The sequence below is a fragment of the Anas platyrhynchos genome, chromosome 12 (genome assembly GCF_047663525.1).
Source record: "Anas platyrhynchos isolate ZD024472 breed Pekin duck chromosome 12, IASCAAS_PekinDuck_T2T, whole genome shotgun sequence".
Classification (NCBI taxonomy): Eukaryota; Metazoa; Chordata; class Aves; order Anseriformes; family Anatidae; genus Anas; species Anas platyrhynchos.
The window spans coordinates 5969328-5986511 of NC_092598.1; the positions used below are offsets into that span (position 1 = coordinate 5969328).

The 17184-nt window shown below is 41.9% G+C and overlaps 1 protein-coding gene across 7 annotated transcripts in view; it reads left to right on the top strand.

Annotated features, from left to right (window-relative positions):
- Positions 1-17184, top strand: part of MAF (MAF bZIP transcription factor) — a 177164-nt gene that overhangs the window by 22704 nt on the left and 137276 nt on the right. For 2 of the 7 annotated variants that reach the window (XR_005268831.2, XM_072043794.1), the window contains one exon: positions 2791-3180. The exons of the other annotated variants lie outside the window; for them this stretch is intronic. The gene's annotated coding sequence lies outside the window, so the exon portion shown is untranslated. Of the gene's footprint in view, positions 1-2790; positions 3181-17184 lie in introns of those variants that run through there. 7 annotated transcript variants of the gene reach the window in all.

A 17184-nucleotide genomic window follows, 5' to 3' on the forward strand; every position in this document is an offset into this window, starting at 1 on the left:
CTCTAGACTAAACAACACCAGGCTTTTTGGTCTTTTTTCATAGGTTATGGTCATGCCTTTGCTATTTAATATCTCCTCTGAAGAGTCCACATACAGTAAACTTGCTGGAATTCAATTTACCTGTGCTGAAAAGGACTGTTAGGATGCTGCCTGGAGGCTTTACAACATCTGAAAGGGGAATAATTTAATTCTTACACTGATAATTTTTCTTCTGCGGGATGGAGGGCAGGGAGCGTTTCTTTACCTATGTGCGTTAACCGCAGTCTTCCCATGAGTTTACCTCTGTAACAGGAATGCATTAGTACAATGTACAGCCAGAACTTACTGACAGGCATTGGGAAATGTGTTTTAAATAGTGGTAAATTATAACTTTGATGTTTTGTAATTTCACATACAAAAAAGAAGGGGAGATAGGATGCAGCCTCTTCATAGTTGCAGGTACACGTCCAAGGTGCTACTTGAAGATTGTGTCGTGAGTTTCACTGGTTTCATTAGCAGCTCAGGTGGCATTGTCAATCAGATCTAGCATTTCAAAAGCTGCCAGCTTCAGTGTAGCTTTGGGTAGATCCTGTTTCGTCTTTGTGGCAGAAGGAAGTTCTCCCCAAATGCCACCGATGATGTTGGGCCAAAGAATATTTTTCAGCCATCTGCACAGACCTAGGTTTTGCTGTAGGCTGTAGGCTCTTTGTTGCTTTTTTTTAAAAAAAATGCTGGAGGTGACATTAGGGCCCGTTCAAGGAATATTCACTTTGTTCCTTGGAAAAATGAGAGGAAATGGAGCCTGCTAATTCTGCTTTCCTCATTGTCTTCTGGTGCCGTGCCTGGGAGTTTTGTAAGGAGTTGTCCTGGAACAAAACAAAGGTATTTACTTGCAAGAAAATATTTCCCAGCAGCTTTTCTTCTATGAATCCCACTGAAAGTCATTTCATCCAAAAGTATAAAATTCATGTATACACTGAAAATGTATGCTGAATCAGAAAAAAAGCAACTAACAGGTAGACATTTTAGCCCAAGCATTTCAGACCTCTAAAGAAAGATCTGACTGAGAAATATTTGTGGAGCTCAGTTCTGTAGGAAGTAAAATGGTGGTGACCTTGCTGAGCCATTGGCTCAAATCAGAGATGTAGCAGAAGTGAAAATATATGCTTCCTTCTCTAAAGAATGGAACTGAGGACCCAATTATACTATGGGGAAGAAGAGAGAAAAAATGTATTGTCTTCCTTTAAGTAGTTCATTTTTCTTTACAAAGTGATTAATGCATTACTATAGCAAATTTATTGTATAGCCTGATTACCATTGCATAATAAATCTAAACAACTGTGACTGTCATGGTGATAAGGCTGGCATGATTTTTTCTCTCTTAAAAAGGGTTTATAAGTTAAGCTTAACTTTCAGCTTTCTGCATTTCTGGGATAAAATTTATTTTGGCCATTATAGCTCTATCTGTTAGAAACTGCACCAAAAGGAAATAAGTTTCTCAAAAGGGTGGTATATTACTGGGAGAGTTTCACCTTCATTCAGTTTGCAAAAGAAACTGAGAATCAGCATTAAAATGAAAATGGAGTTCAGGAGAAAATAGTAACTCAGTTGCTGAACAACAGAAAAAAAAAAAAAAAAAGTTGTAACATTTAAAAGGGACTTTTCAAATATCAAGGATGGACAACCCAATTAAATTAACTGCATTGTATTCACAGCCGTTAACACCTTGGGCTCAGCTTTTCTCAGGCTACCAGAGTTGGCTGAGGCCTTGTCTATGCCTGGAGGAGACTTGCAGGGAGCTGTGGGAAGAAGTGCTTGTGACTAATTAGAGCTATTTTCTCTGAATCCTGGGGAAATTGGTACTCCAGCTTTAGTGCTGTGAATGTGCTGAACTGAGAGCCTGAGCAAGCACTGGGCTCAAAAAGGTTCTCTTGGCCATGTGGCATTACCTGCTGCCCAGGCTCCACTCAATCCTGTCAGTTTGGACATACAGAACAGCTGTTTCTTTCTTTTTCCTTTCTTCTTTCTTCATTTTCCATTTTTCATTTTGTAGTAAGGTGATACACACACATGAAGGTGGAAGAGGTGACAGTCTCTTCTTTATCCTTCGAAAACTCTGTGTTACTTTACAAAGGAGGTATCTCCATCTCTAGTCTCTAAAGACTTCTTGCCTCATTGACTTCTTGTGTTCATGAGTGTATTCTTCATGGCCAACGTGGGAAGCGATCCCACATGGTGGTGTTGATGTGGTTGGAAGACCTCTTTCACATTCCGGTACCTGAGTGACACCATGTCCTCAAAGCTTGGTTTGGGCTGGCAATACGGGGGTTGGGATGGATTTCTGGGGAACTGAAATCAGTCTAAATTTTATGCAGGCATTCAAGGGCTCACACACTTTTTTCTTCCCTCCCCCCACCCCCCCACCCCGTGTATATTGAACGTCTTGAAAATAAAGCAGAATGTTTCAAAAAGGAAGATAGATGTGTCTGTTCAAATAGGCATTGCACTTAGAATTGGTGCCTCTGGTTGTTAAACAGAATCCTTGTTTAACATCCTCATTAAGAACTGTGACTTGCCACCAGTTTTATGAAGATCAACTCATTTACTTTTAAAGTAAATTAAAACAAATTTCTCTGTGGTGACAAGTCAATAAAACAATGGAAGGCTCAAGTTTTTCAATCACCCAACATCTGTTCCTTGTTGGGCTGTAGATGTAAATGCCCTGGGTACAGCAGTAGGTGAAAGAGTGAGAGACAATATCTGTGCTGTTGTTTTTATTTCATTTTAATTTTTTTTCTTTTTTCCAAATAGCACTGTAAGCACTGTCCATTTGTGGAAGGGTAATTCTGTAGTTTCCTGTGACAGCACATTCAGAGCTTCATTGACATGGGAGCGGTGGCAGGTGATGGCTCTGACTCCGAGTGTTGTTGCTGGAAGCACTGTAAGCTGTTGCAGAGTGATGTACGTGGTGAGCCGCTTCTCAGAAGCCCAGTCAGCACAAACGAGATCCCCGTCTTCTGTCCGAGCCACCCACACCACCAGCAAGCACCTTTGAAGCAGAGGGTACATGGATGCTTTGTGTGCAGTGGTGGGAACTAGGTTGTACAAAACCTCATTGAAACCACTTCCACACTGTACCCACGCTCAACCTGTTTGTCTTGAAACGTCGTCTCAGAGAGAAGGCAGCAGATGAAAAACAAAGTATTAGACCCATTTTGCGTTTCAACAAGTGCAGCATGCAAACTGCAAAGTGTTTGTTTTACATGTTCTGGAGGATTTGGCATTTCATGGTGTGAGAATTGGCTCCCTGCTGTGCGAAGTATTTCAGTGTGGATTTGCGCTGTGTGGGAAACGCTGGCATAGTGGAAAAGAGAGGGGGAAGCTCTGCTGGGAAAGCAAGAGGGGGCTGGATGTTAATTCACTTGGGGCAAAAGCCTGTCCTATCTCAAGGGGATGGTTTGTCTTGGACAGGGTAGAATTGACTTTTGGAGTGGTAGAGGAGGACAGGAAGTCGTTACTGGATGCGTGTGGAAATAAGGGATCTCAGATAATTTTAGAGACGTAAAAAAGTTCAGCGAAAGTCCATAGATTTTTCTGGCTCAGACAATCCCACCCTTTGAAATGCACCCAGACATATGGTTATGGACTCCATCTTTTGAAGTGTATGTAGGCCTTTTACCGTATAGTGTCTTCTTCTGAGTCTTTAGGTTCAAGACCTTTGGCAGGAGTGATTTACCCTCAGACAGATCTTCGTGGGGCCAGGAAATGGGCTGCCCTGCTTTATGGGAAACGGGTTATTACGTCTCACCAAATTCAAGGTACCTGTCTGTGGGGAGCAGGTGACTTCTCCTGTGCTAGGTCTTCTCAAAAAGTGCTGAGAAATTCTTCATATGTTTCTGTGATGCTATGCTAGATTTTATAATACTCGAGTACAACAATTCATTGAGCAATTCTGAAATCTGTTTTCTCCAAAAGATGAGCAATGTTGTACAACATTGTAGTTGTATCACCATATAAAATAAATTTAAAAAAATGCTGTAGAAGGTTTTGTATAGCAAAAGGAATAGTAGCATTTAGTCCATCCTAAGAATTTTTTGTAATTGCCAGCTATTATATTGGAACTTATTGCAGCTCAATAACTGAACATGGGAAGGTATCATTTTAAATAACTTTCTCTGATTTCTCCTTGTCCACATAAAGTGATGCCACACCCAGTCAATGGCAGAGGCAGATGAGTCACCCAGCTAAGATGCAGCTTTCCGGGGTATGTTGCTCATGAGCTGTCATACAGAAAAGAGGTGACAGTGTTTGGATGTACAGGTTCCCCATAAATCCTAATCGTGGCACTAGCAACCCTTGCCATCTTTTTTATCATTACTGTTCTATCAGTTTTGCAGGGTCAGAGGTAGGGACTCAGATCCTCAGCTCTGACCTTGGCATCTCCCTGTTGTATTTCTCTATAACTCTGCACACTCCTTACTCCCAGGGACAGTTGTGCAGAGAGAGGGCAGCTGTGTAGTTCTCAGAGCCAGCTGCTGCCCGCTGTGTGCTGCTCTTTCTGTTTCTCAAATCAAACTCTCACTAAACCCACTAGAAAAGCTTCTTTTGACTTTGGTGGCCATTGTCCTGAGCTGTTACCAGAAACATGAAATAGGTGTGTTAAAGCACAAATGGGTTTTCCTCAAAGGCAGCCTCATTTTGTGAGTAGCCAAGCATCTTTTGCTGTACGAGAAGCACTCTCAATTTCTGTTGGATTCAGTGGGAGCTTTGGTGATCAGATCCTGCTGGGCGGTGCTCAGCCTTTGGCAGGATAGGACCCTTTTGTGTTATGAACCATTCAGGGAGCTAATGCTGAAACACATTCATGTAACTGTTTGAATGCCCAGGTCATACAGTTTATAGAGATCTGCTCAGAGGTGAGTGTGAAATAGTAATGCCTTGTACTTCCTGAGTGCCTTTCATCTTTCCAAATATTTATTAATTAGCCCTCAAAACACCCCTGTGGGGCAGATAAGAGATGGATGGTTACAGCTCCTTTCACACACCGTTGGAATCAAGCAGCTGTCTGACTGTATAAAACAGCATTGCCCACAGTTTGGGGCGGATTAGGAAGTAGATAACAAACCTCTATCTTGGTGCAGAAAGAGTTTAGCTAGGCAGAATTTAATTACCTCTGCTGGAACTTGGCCAGTCAGTCAAGGCTCACCTCACTCCTTTCATTGCGTTCACCATGGAGTCTGTAACTCCATCGGGTTTTGTCCCACTCAGAGGATGACCCCTTGCTTCAGACAGTTGCCCCATGTCTGAATCCATTCTGGGTCCACTGTACAGCAGGACCTGACCTGCTTTGGCCACCTGGTGAAATCTTTTGGGGTAGCAGCACAAGCTGGCCTTGGTAACAGTCCTTTATACCAGGATTTCCCCATCCCAAAGACGACTTGGGTTGGACCAACCTGATCCTGCAGCAAAGGGCCAAGAAAGGTGTTTCAGTATGAGACCTGCTGTTCTGAAGGGGCAGGTTTAGAAAGTGAGCTCTTCTTTATGCTTTAGCTAAAGCCTCTGCTTTATTTTTAGGGGGAAAAAAAATAATCTTTGTTCTGTCCAGTTTGAAAATATGGTCAAAAATGTGCACCTTGGACTGGCTTCAGTGGGTGTAGACTTGGGACCAGACATCTCCCTCCTGTGGCTCTGCACATGTCTTATTTCCCCAAAGATTTGCCCCTGTGCCTTTTAGCATTACAAGAGAAGTCCTGTACCTTATTTTGAGATTCCCTGTTTTGTATCCCTGGGGCAATCGGAGCCGCAGAGCTCGAATTCCCTTCTGTTTGCTTTTGCAGCATGTGATTCTAGAGCATAAAAGCTTTGAAGCTAGAACTCAAATTTTACCTATTTTGTCTTAATGCTTTTTAATAAATCTCCAGACTCTCTTTAAAGCTTCAGAGAGTGCAATTTATTGTAAAACTACAGTTACTGTATTTTATGTCCACTGTAATTGCTTGTTTCATCTAATTCTGATTATACTCATGTATAACAAGGAATAGCTCCAGATAGAAAGAGATGAATTATTAATCAAGAAAGTTTTGGAATTAAGATTTTAAACATACAAACTAGATATATGTGCAATATTTAGAAATAGATCTGGAAGAGCTTATGCAACGTGCTTTAATCAAATCTTGAAAAGAAAATGACTAATACATCAAATCTTGAAAAGGAATTGACCAATAAATCAAATCTGGAAATGGAAGTGACAGATAAATCAGGTCTAAAAAAGCAAACAATCAATATATCAAATTCATGGTGTGTTTATTAAAGCAAGGGATTGCTTGTATGTGGCTGAACCTGCATGTTACAATCATGCAATTAAATACTTGAAATCCTTCAAAAACAAATTACGTGTGCAGGTGTACACACACACACCTTTCTATACATTCACAAAGTAAACACTTGGCTTTCTGCGGTGTTTTGAGCCATACTACCAGCACATAATATTTGCTTAAGTCTCTGGGTGTGCCTCAGTATGAAGTCTCACCATTTCAATAGCCACATGTTTCTAGACCCGAACACCTTATTATTCCAAGTCTTTTAAAAATGTTAATTATTAGTATAGCCCAGATTTTTAAAATGATGAGACGTGCCTCATTCTGAAAGCTTTCTGCTTTTGTTTTCTGATTGTAATGGTACACTAGCAGCAACACAAACTCCTTTAGCTAATTGAAAGGATTTTGATAGACAGCTTGGGCCCAAAGCATATTTTCAAGATCAAGACTATAAAAATCTCACTATGGAAAAATCATCATTTGCCTCACTGACTTTGATTTACATCTATGTTACAGAGCCATGAAATTTAAAATAAGATGACCTAAATTGTCCTGTAATAATGTGGGCATGAATGTATACTCCTGGTGGCAGAGTTTCTCTGTCACTATACCAAATGAAATCTAGTTTTTAGTGCCAATCAGTTAGGCATCATTAACCCTTTAAGAATGTTATTAGCATTCTCACAAAGCTTTTCATCATGTAACAAATGTTTTCAGACTAAACTTGTTGAGGTCAAAGAATCCAAGCCAGTAAGATTTAGGACTTTTTTGTCCTCTGGAATAATATGTATACACTCTTCATCATGCCAAGTATAGATTATTAACAATGGTTTTAAAGTTTGCAAAAATGCATAAATTAGATTAAAAACCAACATTTCCTAAGCTATTCCCAATTTATACTGGAAATACATACTCTGTCCCTATCCTTTTTTTTTTTTTTTTTTTTTTCCTATATAGTAGAAAAATTGCTCTGTACATGAATCGTCCAGGATCCAGGAATGAAAATTGCTTTGCACTTGCTATTACATTATGGTGCTCTCCATTCTTTTTTTTTTTTTTTTCCTCAGTTCATGTTGTTCTTTTTGCAATAAGTGTATGTTTGAATTGAATTGAAGAGAAGCATATTAAAGAACTGGTTTTCATTGCTGTTTATGTCCTTTCATCCAAAGAAGTGTGAGAAAAGCAATCAAGGTTTCAGATTGACATGCTAAAGCAAGAACTATCAGAGAAAGCATCTTGCCATTGGAGTGTTGAATATTTGCATACCCAGTTTGTTTGAATTAGACCTGACTAAACCAAGGTATTTATAGAACTAGCTTCAGCCTGTGGTCAGGCCTTTAAAGATGAACTGATTTAGTTTCAGGTAAAGTAATTATTAATCTGTTCCCCCAGCTTTATGCCTCTGAGTATGTCAAAATGTAGCATCTATAACCCTGACTCAGTGCATTATTCAGACTTTCCATCACTCTGTTTTTCAACAGATGGCATCTAGGTGACTTGCAGTCTTACGAGTGGGATTGATGATGTGAAATAGAGGAGCTTAAAAAGTAATTGCAGAGACAGGTCGAAAAATTACAAATTAATATCACGGTAGGAAATGGAAAGCAGCCTCACATGGATGTGAGATTCTCAATCGTTAGCTCTCACATCAAAAGTGTTGTTTGATTTGTATTTATTACAGTATAAATAAAGTGAGGTAGGCAGTGGCATTGTATTCAGTAATTTCTCTTGCAGGCATTTGGGATGAGCTTCCCATGAAAGAAAAGTGAGTAACAAGCTGCATGACTAGCTGCTCTTCAGCTCACAGAGAGCACCGCATCCTTCAGTGAGGACTCGGGAAAGGGCTTGCTTGTGCAGTTCAAATAAAACATCCTGTGGTTTTTCATTCTAAAGAGCTCACGTTAACATTTTGCTGATGAATCGACGTGGCCCACGAAACAACCTGGGTGACTCACTGGGAAACTCAGTGTGAACGTGTGTGAATTCAGGCGGGGTGAAAAATTTTAAGGGAAGGAGAAGAACTTAAGAAATCAAGGGTACAATTTACACGACTTCCTGAAAGATATGTTTGAGTGCTATCTATGAATCTAAGTGTTATTTATAATAGATGCAGTAATAATGCAGGGAATAATTTCTCAATGAAAGGGGCAGTGGCAGTGGTAGCATAAGGGGTCAGCACCATGGGCCACATCACCACCACTGCTAAAGATCAACAGAAATACATCACCACATTTTGGCTAGGACATAGTTTAAAGCACCACTTTCTTTCTTAGCTTAGCTCTGACATGCCTGCTCCACATAAATCCTATATCAACAGCAAGCAGAGATTCATAGTCACCTTCAGGTAATCCATGCTGGGAGTCCAACACAAATTCCCATGGGAATGCATTCATCTGGCTTTGCTGGCCGTGTGTTAGCACTGTGGTGCAGGGACGGTTTTGTAAGAAAGCATGTACACGATAGGTGACTCGTTCTCTCCCGTGCTAGCTGGCTCTGCTGCTTTTTTGGACCCTAAACCTCACAGAAATAAAACCTTAAGTTGATTTCCAGCCTCCATGATTTCAGTCAGACTCAGGTATGTGTGTCTAAGTATGGACTTTAATGAACGCTTTAATGAATTGGGACCTACATTCCCATCTTAGTAAGACTAATACTCAAGAATGAAGAGTTTATTTGTTTCTCTGTCCTAGCGGAATCCTGCTCAACCTAACACATTTTACAGCTCTATGTAAATTCACAGTGATGTATGAAATACTTTTTCCAGTCATATACTGTCTTTGTCACTACCATCCCTAACCTTTATTTTGGTAGAAAAGAACATTTAGAAAAGTACACTTAAAATTGTCTGCTAAAAACTTACTGCCTGAAAACACAGAAACTGTTTCAATTAAACCTTTTTTTAGGCTTACTTATCTTCAAAAAAAAAAATGGGGAATCATAAAAAAAAAAAATCTGAAGGTATCTCTGTTTTTCTTCTTCATCTTTTTTATTTTATTTTATTTTATTTTATTTTATTTTATTTTATTTTATTTTATTTTATTTTATTTTATTTTATTTTATTTTATTTTATTTTATATTTTCCTACTTGAGAAAATGAAAGTAATGGCTTTAAAATGTGTGCACTGAAGAAATGAGGCTTTTGTTCTGACATCATGTTTCATCACAATGGAGTCTGAAACGGTAAAAGTTAGAATTTGATAAAACAACTGTTTGGGGTCTGTTCTCTGAAAGATTCCTGCATGAATTCAGAAAAAAAAAAAAAAGTAATGGAAATAGTAAATTTTTTTAACCTTACGTAGCTATCAAGAAAATAAGAGCACAAAATGTATGGTTTATAGACTCTTTGAGATACTGTAAAGGCAGGAATCTTGCACTAATATTGTTACTGTTGAAATCAGCTTATTTGCTGCAGTTCTGTAATATTTAAGCATAAAAAAGCATTTAATTTCAACCTTAATTTCAACCTTTCCCCACAAGATAAAATAATGTTTTTGAACATTGATTAGTTTCTTGTTTTCTTCCATTTTCCATTTCTGCACTGTTTCTGCATTTCCCAAACACTGTGGGAATACCTGATGAAATGTAGATTTTTTTTAAATATTTTTCAGAAGATCCCTCCACGTTGTTTAGCATTGCTGGCCTGAAACGTATTGCCATCAGTTAGCAGGAGAGGAAGTTTTCCTCATATCAGCTGTTGAACAACTGGATGCAGAAATACAGGGAGTTTGGCTCTCTGTGATCTCCCTGTAATTTTCAAGTCCAGCTTCAGATCCCAGTCCCTCAGCTAAGGTCCTATTTGACTAAGGACCCAGGATTTTGCTACCTTTCCTGCTCTTCCCTATCAGTCCCATGTCTTGGCTCAGGGGCAAAACATGGCTCAGGGGCAAGGACATTTACTTGTCCTAACTTTACAGACCTGCCCCATTGTCCAGGTCCAGAGTGACAAGCACCTCCAAGCAGCAGAAAAGGCTAAATGCATCCGAGGCTGCTGGCTTTGAAAATTGAGGGCAGGTATTTTGAGAAGCGGAGCTGTGATGCTCAGCGGGAGCAGGAAGGCAGGAAAACTCATTTCTTCTGGCTGGCGTTAACACCTCGGGTGGAACGAGGGTCGCGGGGGTCCCTCTGTTATCACCTCTCCTTGAGAGAAGGGTGGCGGAGGTGGAAGGGGAACAAACCTGCTGTCCCCCTGGAGTGACCCAGACCAGCAGGTCAGGGCCTCCCCAAAATGGGGAAGAGCAGGCTCTGAATTTTGGGGAGGAAAGGGAAGGGGCTGGAGACGTCGAGGCAATCTCCGTGTATATTCTCAAAAAGCTTAGCAAAACAAAATAGAGAAAGAAAAGGCTCCAGCAGCAGGGAGTGAACGGCTGGAATTTCCTTAATATTAACTGAGCTTTAGGCGGCAAGCCTTAACGTGGAGAATTATTTTTAATTAATAGCTTTTCCCCTACTTTGGAGCTCAGCGGGAGGATCTTCTTAGCATTGCACAAGGAGAGGAGATAGGAGCAGTCCTGGTTTTGTAACTGATAACTATTTCAGGCCAACTGCATTGCCTGGAATAACTTTGTATTCAGTAAAAAGAACAAAATGTTACATCAAAAGATACCTCCTTCTGGTTCTTGGATTTAAATTGCCTCGCCAGATAAACCTGCAGCCTGGCCAGAAATGAGTTGATGGATTTTTAAGAGTCTCCTGGCCAAGTTATCCTCTCTCCCCCCAATTCTCCCTCACCCCTGTGTTATCAGCGTGGTATCTGGCCCCTGGAGGTGACCTCGAGAGGATGCTGAGCGGCCGTGGCGGCAGCGCCCGCTCCCCAAACTAGCACAGATCCAGATGGAGAAGGAGGCAGGAAGGTGTTGTGAATTTGTATTACTTTAACACAATGGGTTTGTTCAGAGACAGTTTTCAGGCAATAAATGGCTCCTTTGTGTTACTTCCCTCCCCGTGGTAGCTTGCGGAGCTGTATATGTGCATATCATTTTGCCTGTGTATTAACAAGCAGGAAGGCTCCCCAGCTCCGGCTGCCTTCAGGCTCCCTCCTCCTCCACCTCCTCCTCCTCTTCACCCTCTCTTCCTCCCCACCTTCCAGCACCCCTTGCCCCAGGAAAAAAAAAAAAAATCGAACAAAATTAGCAAAATAAGTAACAGGTTTAAAGGGCAAAAAATCCTTTCTTTTCGCTTCTCTTACTCTGAGGACTGTAAGATACTGTGCAGTGCATCTTTTTACGAGTGGCTTCCTGGGAGTCGGGACATTTGCTTGTTATACTGTGGCAGCATAAGAGGGTGATCGTCATGGACTATAAAGTAACGGGAAGTCTCACAGCCCCACCAGCTCGGTAATACAGTAGCTTGCTCACACAGGAGAGAGGGATTTATAGCGTTGCCTTGTATTTTTTAACATATTTTTTCTGCTTTTTATTTATAGCCTAGCCCAACAGCTCTGGCTTTGTCCCCTGTCTCCCTCCCCTCCTATCTCAATTCTGCCTGTTCTTTTTGGTGCATTGGAGTCCAAAAAGAAGTCAGTTCAGGTGGAGGATCCTCACAGACAAAGGTTGAACGTTGAGGTGTCCATACCCCGCTTCCAAACAGTATGTTCTCTAAACAGAAGCAAATAGGGGATAAAAATCTGCTTCTGCAGGCTGTAGGGAAGGAGAGGATGGAGCTGTGGAGGAGAGGAAATAATATGAAAAAGAGTTTATTTCTTGTTATCAAAGTTGTCAAGCTATTTTCCTTATGAGCTTTTGTTAAAGCCCAATGTCTTCTTCTCATTTAAATAAGTATAATCTCTGAAGGAGCTCTGAGTTGCAGCTTTGCAAAGCAGTGGGGTGCAGTTCCTACTTATTAGCTGTCACTGAAGACCTGGTACAGTCATGGCTGGGGCTGCAAGGGCCCTGATGCTGTCAAGACAAAGCAGCTGCAAGCCAGGGTGGGTGCCTGCCTTGCCCACCACCCTCACAAGGCAGGGTCCTGTGGCTGCTGGAGCTCCTGGGTGAGGTGGCATTTGTGGGGTGGCCACACTCAGGTGGGGCTGAAGCATCCATATTGGATGCACAAATATTGGATAAAAAGAGGAGATTGCAAATGATGCAGGCATTGACTTAATGATTCAGCAGCTTTGGGAACAATTTGTTAGCATTGGAGCTGCAACCCCAAATCTCTCCCCTTGCCTGGGGAGCTGTTTGGTAGACCTGCGTGGTGCTGCTGACCATGGCTGGGACGCTGGTGGTGTCTGCCCCCATTTCAGCAGCTCGTGCAGAAACTGTAGCAATGAGTTAACCACGCAGGGTCAAGAAGAGGACATCAAATATAATCAGCAGCTCTCTTAATCTTGGGTTGAGAATCCTCATTTGCTTGAACGTGTGTGTTGATCAAAGCCCGATAGGAGCTGGGGTGCCACACAGCTATTTCCTAGGCAGGTTCCACTCCCCCCACCATTTAAGGGCAAAAAGGAAAAGCACCAGGAATTTGGAGTTATTGAAACTTCTCCTCTTGGGGTTCGACAAATGGCCATATCTGGAATCCACTGTACCTGACCAGCGCTTATACATGTTAACTATCAGCTAACATAATAATCTGAAGCCCTAGGAAAATAGGTTGTAGCACAGATGTAAGACACTGAAGGAAGACAGTAATTTTTTCCTGTAGATGGGAAATGCATATGTTGCCTCACTCACTTGTCATTACTGAAACTATAGGTAGGGACAAAAATAGAAACTACTGACAGCTTGATTTCTTCATGCTGGCACTGAGCTACAGTGGAGCTCTACAAGACCCTATAAATATGCAAGCGAAGGGAAATCCTACACAAGTGCTATCATACTGCTATAGGACTGAATAGAATTAGCTTTATTGCAACCAAACTATGGACAGAGTCTGCTTTTCAGAGCTTCCCTATCTAGCAAACAATGTAAAATGTGAACCAAAGGCAGCTAATCTGGCCTGTTCACTGGGAACAGTTCCAAAATATATTGTTGGAAATGACTAGAAAAAGCTTTGCACTGCAGCCCTTATGGTGCAGCCCTTTCTTCCTTTTAAAGTGAAATGTCCTTGTAGAAATTAAACACTGTTAAAAAAAAAAAAAAAAAAAAAAAAAGAGGGGGGGGGGAGAGAGGAAAAGGAAAGGGATCACGGTGGCTTAACGCACTTATTAAAATTTGGGGAGGATGCAGTGCGCATTGAAAACTACCCCCCTTCCCAAACCTAAACCAACAAAAACAAGCCAACCCCATGAATAGCTCTTCCCAGCTTCCTGCACATTGAATATGTATGTTAAAGGACAAGGAGCCAAGACTTGCTCTGTTTTGCTTTGCTTGGAATATTTTTGCTCGTTTGATATATGAAAGTCAGAGGCTATGCCAAGGAGAGGCTGGCGAGCTGGCCATTGCGGAGATTTCTGCTGATGGCTCACAGTGGTGTGCAAAAGCAATATGTATCCAACTGTGTAAACAATGCTTCCTGCACCTACCAGTAGGATTCAAAAGGTTTGCGAGGCAAGGAGAGGAAAACTGCTCCTGGGGCTGTGAGCAGAGGGGAGGGAGGGAGCCCAGCCACCACCCAGGCTCAGGATGTGCCAGCAGCTGGGGGAGCAGGAGGTAGGCACCATTTAGGGACCCCCAAAATCAGAGTTGTCTCCTTAAATGTGGACTCCTGGAAGTTTTCGTCATTATTTTTTCATATTTTTCTCATCAGAAGAGGTAATTTGTGCCATCTTGTGAGCCCTGCCAAGTATGCCTCCTCTCAAGGGCTCCGTAATCCTCTTACTTTCATTCACATCTCCAAAGCAGCCACATCTCCCCTGTTTTTCTAAGCTTCTGCAGTAAGTTTGCTTCACCATTTAGCTGCTCTCGCTTCTTTTGCAGAGGTGGCAGCTGATGGCAAGCCCTTTCCTCCTTGTTAGAAGCAAGCAGTGTACACAGCTCCAGAGCAAACACTCCTATCTTCCTCCTGCTTCAAGCAAAAGCCTTGACCCCCGTGCCAGTGGAAGTGAAACATTTCCAAAACACACAGGCGACTGGAGATGCGTCTGTGTTTAAACCCATCCAATTTAAACACGGTTATCCAGGAAACCATGACCAGAAGATGACTAGTCCCTGACAAGAGGTTTAACTCAATAATGATCTGTTGGCCAACTTGCCTGTTATTGTTTTATTGTCCGTCCTGTGAAGCTCTTAGCTCTTAGCATTCATGATAATAAAAATCCCGCAGAAGTTTAAATTAGAGTGAGGCTCAGGGATCAGGCTTAGCTGTGATCTGAGGTCATGGACTCTCATATCAAATCATGTCACCTTCATTAATAACTGAACCATTGACCCTGAAACTTGAGCAGCTTTCCTCTGTCATTCCTCCGATTTCCTAAAATCTGGAGTTTTCAGTCTGTCAGCTACAGACTCTTAAGGTATGGTGGGTTTGATCCTGACCTCCTCCTTTTTACTTCTAAGCTGGTTCTTGGCTTTTCCCTCTTTGGTGCATTCTGCCCCCAGTTGCTCTGTGTAGCTCGAGCCATGCAAACAGCAGGATGCAGGGTGAAGGCAGGCTGCGGGGAGCCAGGGATGGTGTCAGCAATGCGGGGAGCTGAGGTGGCCCCCTGCCCATGGAAAGGTGTGGGATGCTCAGGGAGAGGCTTTGCTTTATACACGAACTGCAAAAAGGCACGAGGGCTGCATTGCTCATGCATTTTTTGATGATCTTTTCTTCTTGTTTAGAGAGATGAGTTTTCTAAATCGGTCTGGTTGCTGTCAGTATTTGTAGGGGCAGACCCACTATTTCCTCATGCTGTCCCACACACCAGGCTCTCCTCTGCTCCCTCCCCAAAAGTCCCTCCAGAGTTGCTAGAAGTGGAGAGAGCTTTGCTTTAATTTTCTGTTGTCTTGCCAAGTTAGAATGGGATTAAATGCTCTCAAGGTCTCTGGACTATCACTTTACCCAAAACATCCATCCCAAGCATTCAAAGAGGCATAGAGACTCTGCATAGCTATTTATTTTAAATGCCTTATTAAAATTTCATGAAAACAGGAAGTCAGGGGAAAAGAATACATTGCAAGAACGACGAAATTCAGGGCTTTGTCAATTTTAGCTCAACAACACACAACAATGAAGAAAAAAACCCCAACCAGCACATTCAATTGTAAGTAAGGGATATTTTCACAATCGTACTGAGGCCACTAATAGCATAATTTGTCATTGGCTGGGGAGTTCATGAACTAAGAATGAAACTGTGGGTTATTTTGCTTAACTTATTACACAATTTTGATTGTTTAGTAATTGTCACCTTAAGGTAACCTAAAGCTGCTGTAGTTAAATGCCACAAACATTAGGATTTTTTTTGATACTCCATTGTGTTTTTTTTTTCTCTCTGAGCAGAGAGAAATGCAATATCAATAAATATTGCAATACCACATCCTACCAGTGCTGCAGCTCTTCTGCCTGGTATCTTTCTTGCTTTTCCATTCTTAAGTATATCAAATCATCAGAATAAATGGGGGGCAGGAACCAAAGCCTGATTTTTCTGAATATTGATCAAGTGCAAAGGATTCTCATGGTTTATCTACTAGACAGCATTTTTCCTGGACATAGCTTATGTCCTTCATTGATGAATAAATACCCTTTTTGCTGAAAATACATGAATCAGAAGCAGTGCTTAGACAGGCTACATTATGAAAGGATTTAAAGTTTGGACCAAAAACCATTGAAGTCTTGTCATTGTAGGCTTTGGGTGGCAGGACCCCCGTCAGCTGGCTGCAAATGTCCCTTGGCCCTTCTGCAGTGTCCCTGTCGCTTGGACATCCCGTGGATAGGCACAGGGCACTCTGAAACTGCAGTGTTCCAGTCTGCCCCACTCCCATCATAAAAGAGACTGAAGTTAAAATTCTGTATTAGCCTCTTGCTGCAAAGGTAGCATATGCAGGCATCTCAGCTAGGGCATCTGCTGGCTGGGAATATGGTGTAATTATGATATCTTAATGACAAAATAAGTTTTCACTTGCCAATGTCAAATTAATCCTGTCAGTGTATACGTCACTGCGAGCGCATAGCTCAGGGTACCTTGCAATATGCATAATGCCACGTCTCTTTGCTTCTGCTTCACATCATGTGGTCTTCTTGGTGCAGATGTTGTTCAGCCACTTAAAGAGCTGTAACACTACCAGGGGGAAAAAAAAACAAGAGTACAATATACTGAAATGAAAATAATGAGCCTAAAACCTTGGAAGTCTTCCTTTGTGCATCATTCCTGGTGCAAACGGTCATAGCTGTGTGGATTCCTCCATTATTCCAGGTGTAAAAATTGGATTGAAATTTGATAGGGATTATTGCTGGAGTTGGTTAATTGGCTGCCGAGGTGTGTATGTGCAGTGAGGGTAGCAGGGAACCTGCAAATGACCTTTCCCTCGTTAGATCGGTCCCTGGCCAGCTGGACTTCAGTATCCTGAGGTGAAGAGGTTTTTTTTGAATTATAGTTTCATGGCTTTGCCACTTTACCTAACTAAAAGTTCTTGTGTGTTAACTCATCGCAGGGACAAGAGGAAGAAAATGGGCTGCTGTAAAATGTCTCGGGCTTCAAGAGAGCCCTGCAATAATCGCTGGGAGACTTTTGCAAAGCAAAATGCGTGTGGCTGGGTCCACGCCTGCCCACTCCAGTCATCCCCGCTCAGTGCCAACATGTCACAGGTGCACACCACAAGGGACAATGCAGCAAATGTAATTGGGAGGCAGGTGGTGATGGCTTGGATTCCGTAACACATTCGTCCCAAGGTGTGCTTGTGCATCTGTTAGAAAGTGAAGTCATTTTTTTTTTTTTAATTCAGTTTGTTCAAGAGAGATTTGAACTGCAGGAAAACATTCTCCTCAATACAAGGGGAAGGTTACCAAAGGTCCTCAGAGACAGGGCATGGCA